Source organism: Borostomias antarcticus, assembly GCF_949987555.1.
Source record: "Borostomias antarcticus genome assembly, chromosome: 9".
Taxonomy (NCBI): domain Eukaryota; kingdom Metazoa; phylum Chordata; class Actinopteri; order Stomiiformes; family Stomiidae; genus Borostomias; species Borostomias antarcticus.
The window spans coordinates 7,760,359-7,773,985 of NC_140242.1; positions in this window are offsets into that span (position 1 = coordinate 7,760,359).

Sequence of the window (13,627 nt, forward strand, 5' to 3'; positions counted from 1 at the left end):
ATGAAAAACATACAGAGAATATAGGCAAGGGGGCTTGAGTGGAGACAACTCGGTTGCAATGAATAGAAATGACTGAAATGTGCATCGTTATCTGGGCAGTAAGGAGAGAAGGGATTGGCCCATCTCCTCCAGCTCATTCATATGAGCAGATGATCATACGGCTAGAGGGATTGATCGTGTGCGCTCTGAGAGAGAGAGAGAGAGAAAGGCAAGAATAACAGACGAATCTCTACTCACGCTAATTCTCCCTCTTTGCCTTTTCGCTCCCTACTTTCCGATCCCACCCCCAGGAACTCCCAGGGAGAGTGATGTCATCATCCTGAGACAGACGCATGTTCCCCTCACGCCCCCATAATGAAACGAAAGCCATGTGCTCAGTGTTACGTCCATAGACATAAACACTAGACGCCGCATTGACGTTGATTTGATTGCTGCCGGACGAAAAACGCCGCCGCCATCTTGGTCCGGTAAGGAGCTAGTGAACTAGTGATGGGTTGGTCGCGAACGATACGGCTCTATGTGCTGGCTCTTTTAAGTGAACGATGATAAATAGATAGTTGTTAGCTGATAGATACAACTAAAACTGTTGGATGCTGCTTTTTTGCACTTTGTAATTGTTTTATTTATTATTATTTATGTTATCTGACTGTTATGGATAGTTCAAAGACCACAATAGTTTGTGGTCCCCGGTTGTTGCCTCATCTAGGGAGAAGGCTAGGTAAGATACCCTGGGGTTTACATTACATCACGTAGGTAGCCATTTTTGTATATATAAACTAGGTTAGAAGCGAGCGGGTGTCACCCCTCCTTTTTGTAAGTATTAGTTAAATTTGTCCATAAATAAATATTTTTTTTCTATAAATCTCTTAGTTATAATGATTCAAAGCTAGCAAGCATTTTTGTGTTCATACGTGAGGTCAAATTTTGATTTCGAAACGATTTGCCGATCTTGTTGCTAGCTGGTACCATTCATTGACCCATCTATCTAAACGTTAGCTAGCTGGCTAACCCCCAGCATTTTGCAACTCTAATTTTAACTAACGTTACTGACTAGCAAATTGAACCTACTTGTCGGGCAATTCAATTTATTCTGTGATTTAAACGAGTTCATATTAACGTTAGTATTCATCCAAAATAATTTCGGGAGTAACGTTATTACATTGAGCGACGATGACACCAGGCAGCTCATCCTGTGGCGGACAGCCAATGAGAAACGCCGCTGTAGCTGCATTGTTTGGGAGTAATCTTATGTATTATGTAGCCTACCTTTCCGTTAACTTGATTATTGATTTTGCATGACCTACATTGAAGAGAGTGGCCTGCGGGGGAAGGTAGAGGCGGGCTACTTGAAAAAAAAAGGGAGAATCTGGTGGCAAAATATAAGGTGATTTTGTCTTACAACATTGTGGCATTCATTCCTCTTAGGTGATGGATTAACATTTCGTTGTTCAACTGTTTAGCTCTGTTCCATGTCAGGCTGCATGTTAGCAAAGATATATACATGGATTCAGAGTTTATGTGACACTAGAAAAGTTTTCTAACCTCCCTTCATAGGATCTGAAGAGCCCCAGAACGGGGGTCAGCTCAGAGAATGGGGAGACCACAGCCGCGTCTTGGAAGTTGTACGGGTTGTTGGATGAGGCGATGGGGCCCAGCCACGTTATTGCCCCAGTGGTCCTCATCTCCTTGTCCGCGCCGTACCCTTCATCGGCTGTGGCCTCCCCTCCCTCTGCGCTGACCCCACCCGCAGACGCAGACAGAGACAGAGCGAGGACAGGGAGAGGAGAGAAGAGGTGATCTAGGAGTGGGGAGTTGGAGGAGGTGTGGAGGAAGATGGAAAGTAACAGGCTGGAAGAAGAGAAGAAGGAGAATGAGAGAGAGATTGAGGAGAGAAAAAGAGAGGAGGAGAAGGAGGCAGCTTACAGGGAGGAGCTGAGGGAAATTAAGATGGGTTGTGTTGTTAATTTATTTATTAAACTTTGTTCAATTACATCGGCAATTACATTATCTCATTCCTTTTATTGTATGCCCAGTCAAAAGAGAGCAAATGTCACTCTTCCTAATGTCATTCCTCCTGTTCGCTGAGTGATTAGACCCTCCAAGTTACATGACATGGATCTCAATGGACAAGCATGTCTGATGCACTCAATGTGTGGGTGTACAGTAAGTAGATACTGCAGTTTGGTAGAAATGCTATACAAAAAGAGGGAACTTTACATGTAGAGTGATATGTATAATGGTATATGGAAGAAATTCAACAAACATTTTACTTTATACATTTTTATTACACCATGGTCTTCAGAAATATACTTTACTTTGAATTGTTCAAATTCCAGTATACAAAGACGAGCACCTGTGTGTGAATGACAAGACGGACCATTGTAAAGCGTGGGTGCTGAGAAAAGCGCTATATAAATGCAATGCATTATTATTAGGGCCTGAGCACTGGCGGTGCGAGTCCCTATTGAAATTGTAAGGATTATTATTATTCTCCTTCTCCTACCTTCTTCTTCTTCTCCCCAAACAAATGCTTTTTTGGCGGCCTAAACATCGATGAAAACGGATGAAACTTTGCAGATATGTCAGTCCCGGTGAAAAATGCATTTGTTAAAATAGACACTTTTGCTTAGGAAAGTGAAGTTTTATGTTTATCTGACACTTGTAATATGAACGCCTCTCCTAACTAGGCCGACACCGATTTATTTTGACGGCAAAGTGAATGGACCAGCAAAGGACTGTCTGGCATGAGCGAGCGGAATGCGACAACGGGACTGTGAAGGTCTACATTTCAACCAGACATTCCAGTGAAACCAGGTAGTCAAAATAACTAACCTGATATAAAATGGGTACCGCAAACACGGGCATTTTTGATGATGTCCTCAGTCCAGTCCGTACCATGGATGTATTGTCCGTACGCTTAATAATGTCTGTCTTCCTCTGCTACTGTTTCAAGAATGTGCGTGCATACTTGTGCTGACTAGGCTGTAAAAGGGTCTATAATTAACAAATATGACCCACGCTCGTGACATAACTTCTACAACATCCAGTGACAAAATATGTCATGGTAACTTGGTATGTCCACACCAAGGATTGAACTCACAACCTTTGCGGTGATAGGCAGCGCACTATCCACTCGGCCACCGCTGACCTGGGAAATCTGTGGAGTCTTTTTGACCACTGCCTCTTGTGGTAGCAACATAGAACTGCAGGTCAACAACGACAAGGAGGAAGGGAGCGACAAATAGGATTCCCTCTTCTAGGTGTGTCGGCTTACAGCCAACACACAAAAAACAAAAGTTAAACAGGCCTACCGTTGACTATGTGAAGCCTGATGAATAAAAAGTTTTGCAAAACGAAATAGTTAAGCCTACTGCAGCGCACAAACATAAAAAGAATAGGCCTACAATTATTCCCTCTAGCATGAGAGCTTGGCTCGGCGGTAACTTTATAGAACCACACGACACACTGGAAATAACCCAGATCTCCTGTGTGGGAAAATGATTAGGCTAATTAAATGAATCAATACAAAATAAAGAGCACATAGTAGACTTCGTAATTTTATTACGCTACCGCGTAAAAGTCCTTGCTTGGTTTGATCATTGCTTCCTGGGTACGGGGAAACTTTATATACTGGCCAATCCTGCGCAACATGACATCCAGTACTTGGGAAAGCACAGGTGAGAAACTATTTTGGGAAATCCCAGCACCGAGAGCTACTGTACGCTGAAATGAACAAGTTGCGAGAAAATGGAGAGTAGCCAGAAGTTTGGTTATTGCAGGTATGGCATGACTTCTTCTTGTGACTGGCTCCAAATCAGCCCTTAATTCATCTAATAGCTCCAGAATGGAATTGCTAGATAAGCGATATGTTTGGATTATCCTCTCCTCTGACATCCCAAACATTGTCACACGGATGGAGAACACCCGTTCTCAGCGTGCTCGCCTCCTTTGTCTTCGCCTTATAACGGCCGCCATGTGTGTGCGCAATTGCACGGAGCCAAATAGTACCTGCCCTTCCAAGGTACTAAATTGCAAACGCAACCGCCACCACTCAATTAGCTTTCAGGCTTGATAAGTCACAGTGCGCATGCTACAATTATGTATTTGCATTTTCTCCTCCCATATTTTGCACGCTAGAGGACACACGCCCCTTATTACATATTCATTTCGGCCAAATGTACTAATTGGATAGCGGGTGTTAATTTAAGCAATAAACCATGAGAGGCTGTGTGTTATAGTGATTTTATAACAGCTAGGGGGCGTTGTTAGGCACGACACGAAGCGGAGTTCCTAAAACCCCCCTTTTATACAACGGTTCCCCCTTTTATACAACGGTTCCTACAGCTATTAGTGTAAAATAAACACACAGCAATGTAAAATATTATTTATTCAAAACGAAGCATCATTCCCTCAATTCCGCCGCGCAAAATAGCTCCCCTAACAAAAGGGTTGCCAAGCAACATCAACAACTACAATGCATTGGATCAAATGGGAGGCGCGTTAATACTGAAAATGGAATGATATGCGGTCCCAGGTGTGTGTTACAAAGTATTTTAGAACAGAATCAAGAACCAGAACTAACCGTTGTATAATTGTGCACTTGAAGGACGCAAACCCCTTGCACACCGTTCATAGATCACCTTGCATATATCTTTGCGGGTACTAAGGCATTTGCACACTTTTTATACGTGCAAACCTTTAGTAGATCAGGGGTCGGTTGCACAAAACGTCTTAAGTTTTCCCCTTAAGTATGACACTTAAGGGTTAATTTCCCCTTAGTTAAGGGGATTACTTAAGGGTGTTGCACAGAATCCCTTACAAGCTTTCCTTAGCTAAGGAGAAACGTTAAGGATTTTAATTTAAGGAAATACATTTTACAGCAGTAAAATTGTTGTTTCCATAGTGACCATTGGTTTGCTTGCATGTGACCGGCTATCTGTCACAACCAAGCCCCTAGGATCAGCTTGGCGCATTGAAGCCACCATGGGCTTTCAGGCCAAGCCCGGTATTGCAAGTCATGTCACGGCATGCGGCCCAAGAACCCTTATTTCCCATGTTAGTGGATGATGATAGATAGGGCTAGAAAAGGAAAACAAAATTTTTCTGGGTATCATTCAGCATCAGAGACCAATCTTATCAATATAAACTTTTAATTCAATGGGGTTTTGGGGTTTTTGAAGCCACCAATACCTGTATCGAGCCATTTAAACATGTGCTGTGCACGAGCCTCGGGGACGCGCTGGTCGCGCGTTCGTGAGTCCTGCGAGCTCGGGAAAGCACGTGACCATAGGAAGACCCGCCCTACTCTGCCTCTGATTGGATAGGAAGTCATGTAATGACGTCGCTAACATTTGCTATGCTTTAGCAATGAAGCTTATGATCATGCTAATCAGAACGTATGTCTATGATGCAAATGATCATGACATGTGGTTACTTTAGGACATCGTTGGAAAAGATCTAGAGGGTAAGTGGGTCAATGTTGAATAACTTAGCTAACATTATCTAATGTTACATTTCTTTATATTAACATCAACTATATTGATAGGCTAGGGAGCTATGCTAACGGTAGCTAATGCTAACGGCTTAGGGTTAACGTTAGTTAATGCTAACGTTACGTTCGGAGGTCTCAGATGTATTTCAATTTTAACAATGTTGAGCATGATCAATGTGACATTGTTCATACATTGATTACAGTCTGTAATCTTGTCTGGCATTATTTAGCTATAGTGGGCTGATGCTTGCTGCTGCTACTATAGCATTTGCCACATTATACATCAAATTAATCAAGCATAGTTAGTGTTATTACCTGAAGGCATTATTACCATTGCAAGTAAGCATGCCATGTATATGCCATGCCTGGAAATCAAATTAATAGTGTAATTATTCCCCATCATAGCTCATTGTACACTGATATAATCATTCTCCTTGCCTTTGCTAATACTCATCTCTTTTATCAAACTTTGTGCTAGGAAAGAAATCTGGCTGTGATTCGTCACTAGTGCTCATCCAGGCTGTTGTCATCTCCCGCCTGGACTCCTGCAACTCCCTACTTGCTGCCATCCTGCAGCGTTGGCCATCAGACTCCTGGAGAAAGCTGCTGCTAATCCCGTGTTCAACGGCCCCATGCTCTTCCACACAACTTCCCTACTCCTATATGTATAGTCTATATGTTTTTACGTGTTTCTTTACATGTCTTTACATGTGTATTTGTCAGGGTTTGTCTGTTAGTGATTGTCGTGTCCCCACTCTTGGCCTGCACCTTGACGTGGTGAGTGGGCTTTAAACCAAGCCAGGCCTTTTATAGTTGTGTTTTGTGTTGTTCTGTTTGCTTAAGTGTCTAATATTGAAGGTACAAAACCTTTAAAAAAAGAAAGAAAAAAGAAGCCCCTTCCTTCCCATAAAATTCCTGCGATTGTAACAGGTGTATTGATTCCACCACACTTGCCCACACTGGGTTCAAACCTGGGTCCTCTGACTTAGGAACGCACATGACCACCTTTCTAGAACACTGCCACCAGCTATCCCAATGAAAAGCTAGCGAATCAATTGTGCACATGGGCAGTACTAATACTGAGGACAGAGTTTAAACCAGTTCAACCAGATATTCACTGAGCCTGACGGGCACCTGCCAGCTAAAAAACCTAGTACTGTCACCCTCGACTTCTGCTGCGCCTGTATCCAGCCATAGGGGCTGATTATTTATAATGATGTTGATGAAGTTTAAAACCTTATTTACACATAGTGTTTGCTGTTTTAAAAGATAAATGCAGTGATATGAGGCGCCACCTATTGGTGAGGACAAAATCATTTTTTGACTGACTAGATGAGATAATGAATTCCTGATGTGCATAATGATGTCACTAAATCCCACTGTGATTGCTTTTTCAGTCAGTGAACAGGAAGCAGAGCAACCCCTCTGTGTTCGATCACCTGATAGAAGAACCTCCTAGGTGAGACCACACTACAGTACGTTGCTCCAGTAAACATATGAAGACCCAGCCGTATTTAAGCTGTCTTGTCTAATTTGAGCTGTCTTGTGAAGTCCCTGTTTTTCACATACTCCCCCCAACCCCCCCCCCACCTACAGATGTGTAGTGCTCTGATCTACAGTCCCCCAAGTACAGGCAAGACCCCAGTGGCGCGGGTGCAGACTAACGAGTGTAGGCAGGGAAACACAAAGGTGTCTATAAGGAAAGGAGCTGACTGCCTTAGCAAGTGGGTTGGTGAATCAGAACACATAATCAGCTCTGCCTTCTCTTTGACCAGGTTAGCCAATGGGGCAACTGTGGCGGTGGGGGGAGGGGGGTATAATTATTGGACAGGACACCTGACCATCATCCTCAGTGTTGACTGAGAGCTTGTGATGGCTGTTTGTTGGTCTCTCCCAAGGTCAACCTAATGAGACCCTCCTTCATCTTCTTCCACAAGATAGACCGGCTGGCCCCAGTATGCTCCAGCAGACAGGACCAGATACACAGGTGAGGCCTGTCTGTCACGGAGCCACCGCCTCGCTCCGCCTCTGATGTAACTCGGTTCTTCAGCTTGGCTGCGTACTTGATTGATGTTGCACATGGGCGATTGGAACTAAACTAACCTTGCGTTGCATTTGTCTCTCTCTCTCTGGCTCTATCGTGTCCACTCTGCTGGCGCTGATGGATGGGTTGGACAGTCAAGGGGAGCCAGTGGTCCAGTTCCTGTTCATGCTTGGTTGTTGCCTACTCACCTTCCCATCTCCTGCATCACCTGCCACCTGTCTCCACTCTGCCCAGCTGCACCTCATCCCTCATTACTCTTAGCATTAATACCAGTCAATTTCCCTTGGTTCTCTGTAAGATCATCCAGTCATCTACCAAGTCTGCTCAGCTCTTCTGTCTGCCATATTTTGGAGTTGTTTATTGAAATTGAGTTAAAGTAGTTTGTATGGGTCACGCATCCTCCAGTTTGTATGACTCAAGATCTGTTTACTGCCATGTATATGGTTCACACATACTAGAAATTTGACTAGGGTTAAGGCATACACTGGTGACATGTTTTTAATTGTTTTGTGATCACTGTCTTTGTGATATTTTCTGATGACCAAGCCTTTGATCTAAGCAGAGCCTTAGCACATTATGGAGGAACCATGTCCCTTTCTTTTACCGATCCCTGAGAGCAAGACCTGTGAATGTCCTGAACAGTGTGGTGGCCACATTTGTTGGGAATTTGGGTGGAAACAGTGTGGAACATCATTGCATAGTTTGACTGCCATTTCATACCAACATTAAGAGAAAGTGGAGAAGTAGGCTATACCTAGAAAATACTATAGTTGTGCAATTCGTTTGTACAGTCTAGTAGTTAAATGGTTAAAAATGGGCAAGCAATAACATTGGAGGGAAATGTATACTGACACTGATGATTGTTTCAGAAATGGTCTGAGACAAAATAATGAAATGTTATACATCAGTATTGTGAAACACTGAACATATTTTAATGACTGACAAGGAGAGAGGAAACAGTCCAAGTTAATCAATAATTAGGCTCACTATGAACAGTGTGTATTATTGGCTCTGTTCTGACATCAGTGCACAGTTCATTCCACCACTGTGAGGCCAGGACAGAAAAAAGCCATGGCCGTTACAATCTGCCGTAGGGGGGCTTGGAGCAACTGGGGAACCAATCACCTCAAGGCAGCAGAGCTTGACCACAGCCTGGAGGTCGGAGGGAGCTGTTCATTTGCCCTGTAGGCTTGAACCACAGTCCTAAACTGGATGGGACAGCGCAGGGAGCCAGTGCAGAGAACAGAGTAGGGAAGTTTTGTGGAAGAGCATGGGGCTGTTGAACACCAGGTCAGCAGCAGCTTTCTCCAGGAGTCTGATGGCCAACGCTGCAGGATGGCAGCAAGTAGGGAGTTGCAGGAGTCCAGGCGGGAGATGACAACAGCCTGGATGAGCACTAGCGACGAATCACAGCCAGATTTCTTTCCTAGCACAAAGTTTGATAAAAGAGATGAGTATTAGCAAAGGCAAGGAGAATGATTATATCAGTGTACAATGAGCTATGATGGGGAATAATTACACTATTAATTTGATTTCCAGGCATGGCATATACATGGCATGCTTACTTGCAATGGTAATAATGCCTTCAGGTAATAACACTATGCTTGATTAATTTGATGTATAATGTGGCAAATGCTATAGTAGCAGCAGCAAGCATCAGCCCACTATAGCTAAATAATGCCAGACAAGATTACAGACTGTAATCAATGTATGAACAATGTCACATTGATCATGCTCAACATTGTTAAAATTGAAATACATCTGAGACCTCCGAACGTAACGTTAGCATTAACTAACGTTAACCCTAAGCCGTTAGCATTAGCTACCGTTAGCATAGCTCCCTAGCCTATCAATATAGTTGATGTTAATATAAAGAAATGTAACATTAGATAATGTTAGCTAAGTTATTCAACATTGACCCACTTACCCTCTAGATCTTTTCCAACGATGTCCTAAAGTAACCACATGTCATGATCATTTGCATCATAGACATACGTTCTGATTAGCATGATCATAAGCTTCATTGCTAAAGCATAGCAAATGTTAGCGACGTCATTACATGACTTCCTATCCAATCAGAGGCAGAGTAGGGCGGGTCTTCCTATGGTCACGTGCTTTCCCGAGTTCGCAGGACTCACGAACGCGCGACCAGCGCGTCCCCGAGGCTCGTGCACAGCACATGTTTAAATGGCTCGATACAGGTATTGGTGGCTTCAAAAACCCCAAAACCTTTTGAATTAAAAGTTTATATTGATAAGATTGGTCTCTGATGCTGAATGATACCCAGAAAAATTTTGTTTTCCTTTTCTAGCCCTATCTATCATCATCCACTAACATGGGAAATAAGGGTTCTTGGGCCGCATGCCGTGACATGACTTGCAATACCGGGCTTTGGCCACTACGTCAAATGGCTTCATGCGCCGGTGAGCAACTTTCATTGAAATGAATAGGCAGCCATTTTCAATGCCGTCTCCAGTTATATTATACCTCCATGGTCACAACACTACACTGGGACGTCCTGAGACGCTGTGGGGGAAAAAATGGACTGTCGATCAAATCTGTAATGAAATATCAGTTGCTCCTCACCAAGAGTGTCTAACACTCTTCTTGGGACGCGATTTCCATCGTTTATGTTCATAAACGCAGCCATGTGACTTCGCTAAGGTTGGGGTAGAGGTCCCTTACGTTGTTTCCCTTATTTTGCTTGCTAAGGTCTTTTGTGCAACACCTTAACAGACTTTAAGGGACTCCATAAGCATTAGACCGAGATAAGTAGAAAACCTTAAATACTTGAGGGACATCTTAAGGAAACCATAAGGGGAATACTTAAGGGTGTTTGTACAACAGATTTTATTTTAAGGAAACCTTAAGTCAAAACCTAAGGGAAATATTAACTTAAAGTGTTTTGTGCAACCGGCCCCAGACCCTCAGTGTCTTTCCCCGGGACACTTCAGCATGTGGACAGGAGGAGCCGATATTCGAATCTCCGATCCTATGATCACTGGACGACCTGCTCTACCTCCTGAGCCCCAGTCCCCTCACTTACCATTTACCATTTGAGTAATCTCCACATTTCCAAGCTCTCAGACTGACCGCAAAGGCCTCGTCTGACCTTCCTCCCCTACACTAGGTCAGACACACAGAGGTAATTTCTCAGCCTTGCTCTGATGAGAAATATTGACCAACACGCTGCAGGAAAAAACCCGGGAAAGTGACCAAGCGGAACTTTTTCACTTTGACGTATCGCGTTGTCAGTACAGTGAGTCTGGATTAAAATACTTGACGTGTTGGGGTTCCATCAGTCAACATGAAGGATCGGGGTACAGAGGATAGAAACGAGGGGGTTGCTGAAGCCATCTACACCCAGTCATTTCTTGGTAGGGTCAATAGCGCCATACTGGACACCCAGGACGGAGGATCTTTAGCTGGGTTGAAGACCTGGCCGCCGCCCCCCTCTCTCCATCCCTTCCCTGGGGTCATGGAGATCAGGCTACGGGGAGAGGGGAGACCTCCACACATAACTCAGGCTTCTGACCCCCTGACCCTCCCTCCCCACCCCCACCCCTCTGGCTGGACAGGCAACCTTTACCACAGTGATGGATGGTCCCTCGCGCATAGTGCCCAGTCACATGATTTAGTAGGCTGGCGTGGTGATATTTGGCCTGTTTGTACTCGGCATGCGTAGAAATGTTGCAAAATCAAAGTGTGATTTAATGACGTGATATTTCAAGGAGATATTCCCTCTTTAAATCGCACCTTTATTTCGCAATATTTAAACATTCCTTTTTTTTCCTTCTGGTTTTTTTCACTCCCTTCAGATTTTCATCTCTCTTTTTTAATCAATTATCATCCTGGCAAGGGGTAGACCCCACCTGGCAGAGAAGAACAGATAGAGAGATAATCCTGACAGCAGCTCTCCGCGTGCTATTAGCGTGAGAGAGTCATATTTCATTTTTTTTTTAATATCCATGTGTCAGTTTGTGTGCTTAATGGTGCTCCCCTACGCCCGCGGCCTCGCCCTGGTCCTGTAAGGTAACGTACACGGCATGCTAGCGTGTCCTCAGACTGCAGCTCACTGGAGAGAATGCACAGGCAGACGTGGAAAATTACCGGCGAGAGACAGGGGACAATCTAGGCCAGAGTGTGACATAATAACCTGACAGGTTTGAACAGCGCTAGTGGCTCCCTGAAGATAAGCGTCCTAGAAAAATCAGTTCCATAGCATGTAGTTTATGGCTCATGCTATACCGAGCACGTCTGCTTTCTCTCGCTCTCTGTCTCTCTCTCTCTCTCTCTCTCTCTCTCTGTATCTCTCACACACACACACTCAGTCACACATATACTCTCTCTCTCACTCTCTCTCTCTCTCTCTCTCTCTCTCTGTCTCTCTCTTTCTCTCTCTCTCTCTGTCTCACACACACTCACTCACTTACACATATACCCTCTCTCTCTCTCTCTCTCTCTCTCTCTCTCTCTCTCACTCTCTCTATCTCAGTATATCTCTTTCAGTATTTGGCATTCTGTTCACCATTGCAGAGTTACTCTGTGTTTACGTCAAGGGCTAAAGTCTTCATGTCATTGTTGGGTTTTAAGGCAGAGCTTGTTAACTGTTAGAGCACATCACTGCATTCTATTCATAAGCTCTAGGCCCGGGCAGATGGTTTGATTTTGGGTCCCTCTGTTGCCATTATGTTTCTCTCACTCTGCACAGAAGCTGAAATCTGAAATGGAAAATGTTAGTACTGAGTATCGTGAAAAAAAAAGAGTCAATATTTAAAAGCAAAGCACCGCTAATTCAGACCGTATTCATGCCACCAGGGCATTCTGCTGCCCCCATGGAAACAAAAACCTTGTCTTGTTTGGACAGCAGTGCTCGATGGGTGGGACTGACTATCGAAACCACATTTAGGGAGGCTGCTGCCTCCTGACCTCAGCAGTTCACCGTGACCCCCTAACCTCATTTAAGAAGAATACAGTACACCATGGAGGCATATGAACTGAAGGATAATCCAATTCATGCAGTGGGATGAAAAAAGTAGCCCAGCTTCAGGCCAGTCGAATGACGTTGGTAAACTCACAATAACATTTTGCCGAAATCCTACTGCAGTGTTCCTCCCTGAAGCCTCGGTAATGCCTGACATCTACGATGGGAGATGGGAGAGGAGGAGAGGAGGAGGGGATGAGCAGAGAGGAGTGAAACGAAGAGGAGAACAGGGCAGAGAAGGAGCCAAGAAGCGAGAGACCAGTGGATAATGACGTAGATCTGAGGGAGAGACCAGTGGATAATGACGTAGATCTGACGGAGAGACCAGTGGATAATGACGTAGATCTGAGGGAGAGACCAGTGGATAATGACGTAGATCTGAGGGAGAGATCCTTGTCCAGGGGTCAGCGGGCCGATGGACGCCGCACAGCCTGTGATACATCTTAAGTGAGCATCGGTGTAATTACCCAGGATGCAGCAGGGTGAATGTGTGTAATGTCACGCCCCCCCCCCCCCCCCGAGTGAAGGTCACACGCCATGAGAGACCAAAGCCACGGTGGAACCATCGTTGGGCAACTGAACGGCAAATGTAATTAAGATGGAGAATGACATTTTTCTTGGGATAGAGTGGTTTCTGAGACGGACCACAAACCCCGTCCTCTTGCATTTTTCTAAGACTCATATTGCACTGGCACTGCGCCGACAGCTCACCAAGCGGCATGTGTTCTTCACCTAAAATCCAGATTTTGTGCAGTTCAAAAGTTCACTCAACGAGCCAGAGCACACTCTCCGAATCTTGCAGGCATCTTCACTTCAAAGTCTCTCCTTTGAAGACAGGAGGTGGCGGCTACATCCGATAGAGGAGAGGAGAAGAGAGAGGACCCCCTTCCACCCAAACCGAGAAGGCCCGTGCTCGGCAGAATCCATGAAGCCAAAGGCGGGGGTAGGGGGGGCGGGGGTGCAGTAAAAGGGCTCCTTCCTGAAGGCACCCGGCGTGTGCTGGTGGGTGACACAGAGGAGATCAAGGGGAAAGAGAACTCGCTGGGCTGGCCCAAAGCCTCCTGTCTCTCCACGGACAGCTCTCTTTAATCACAGCACTGCCATGCAA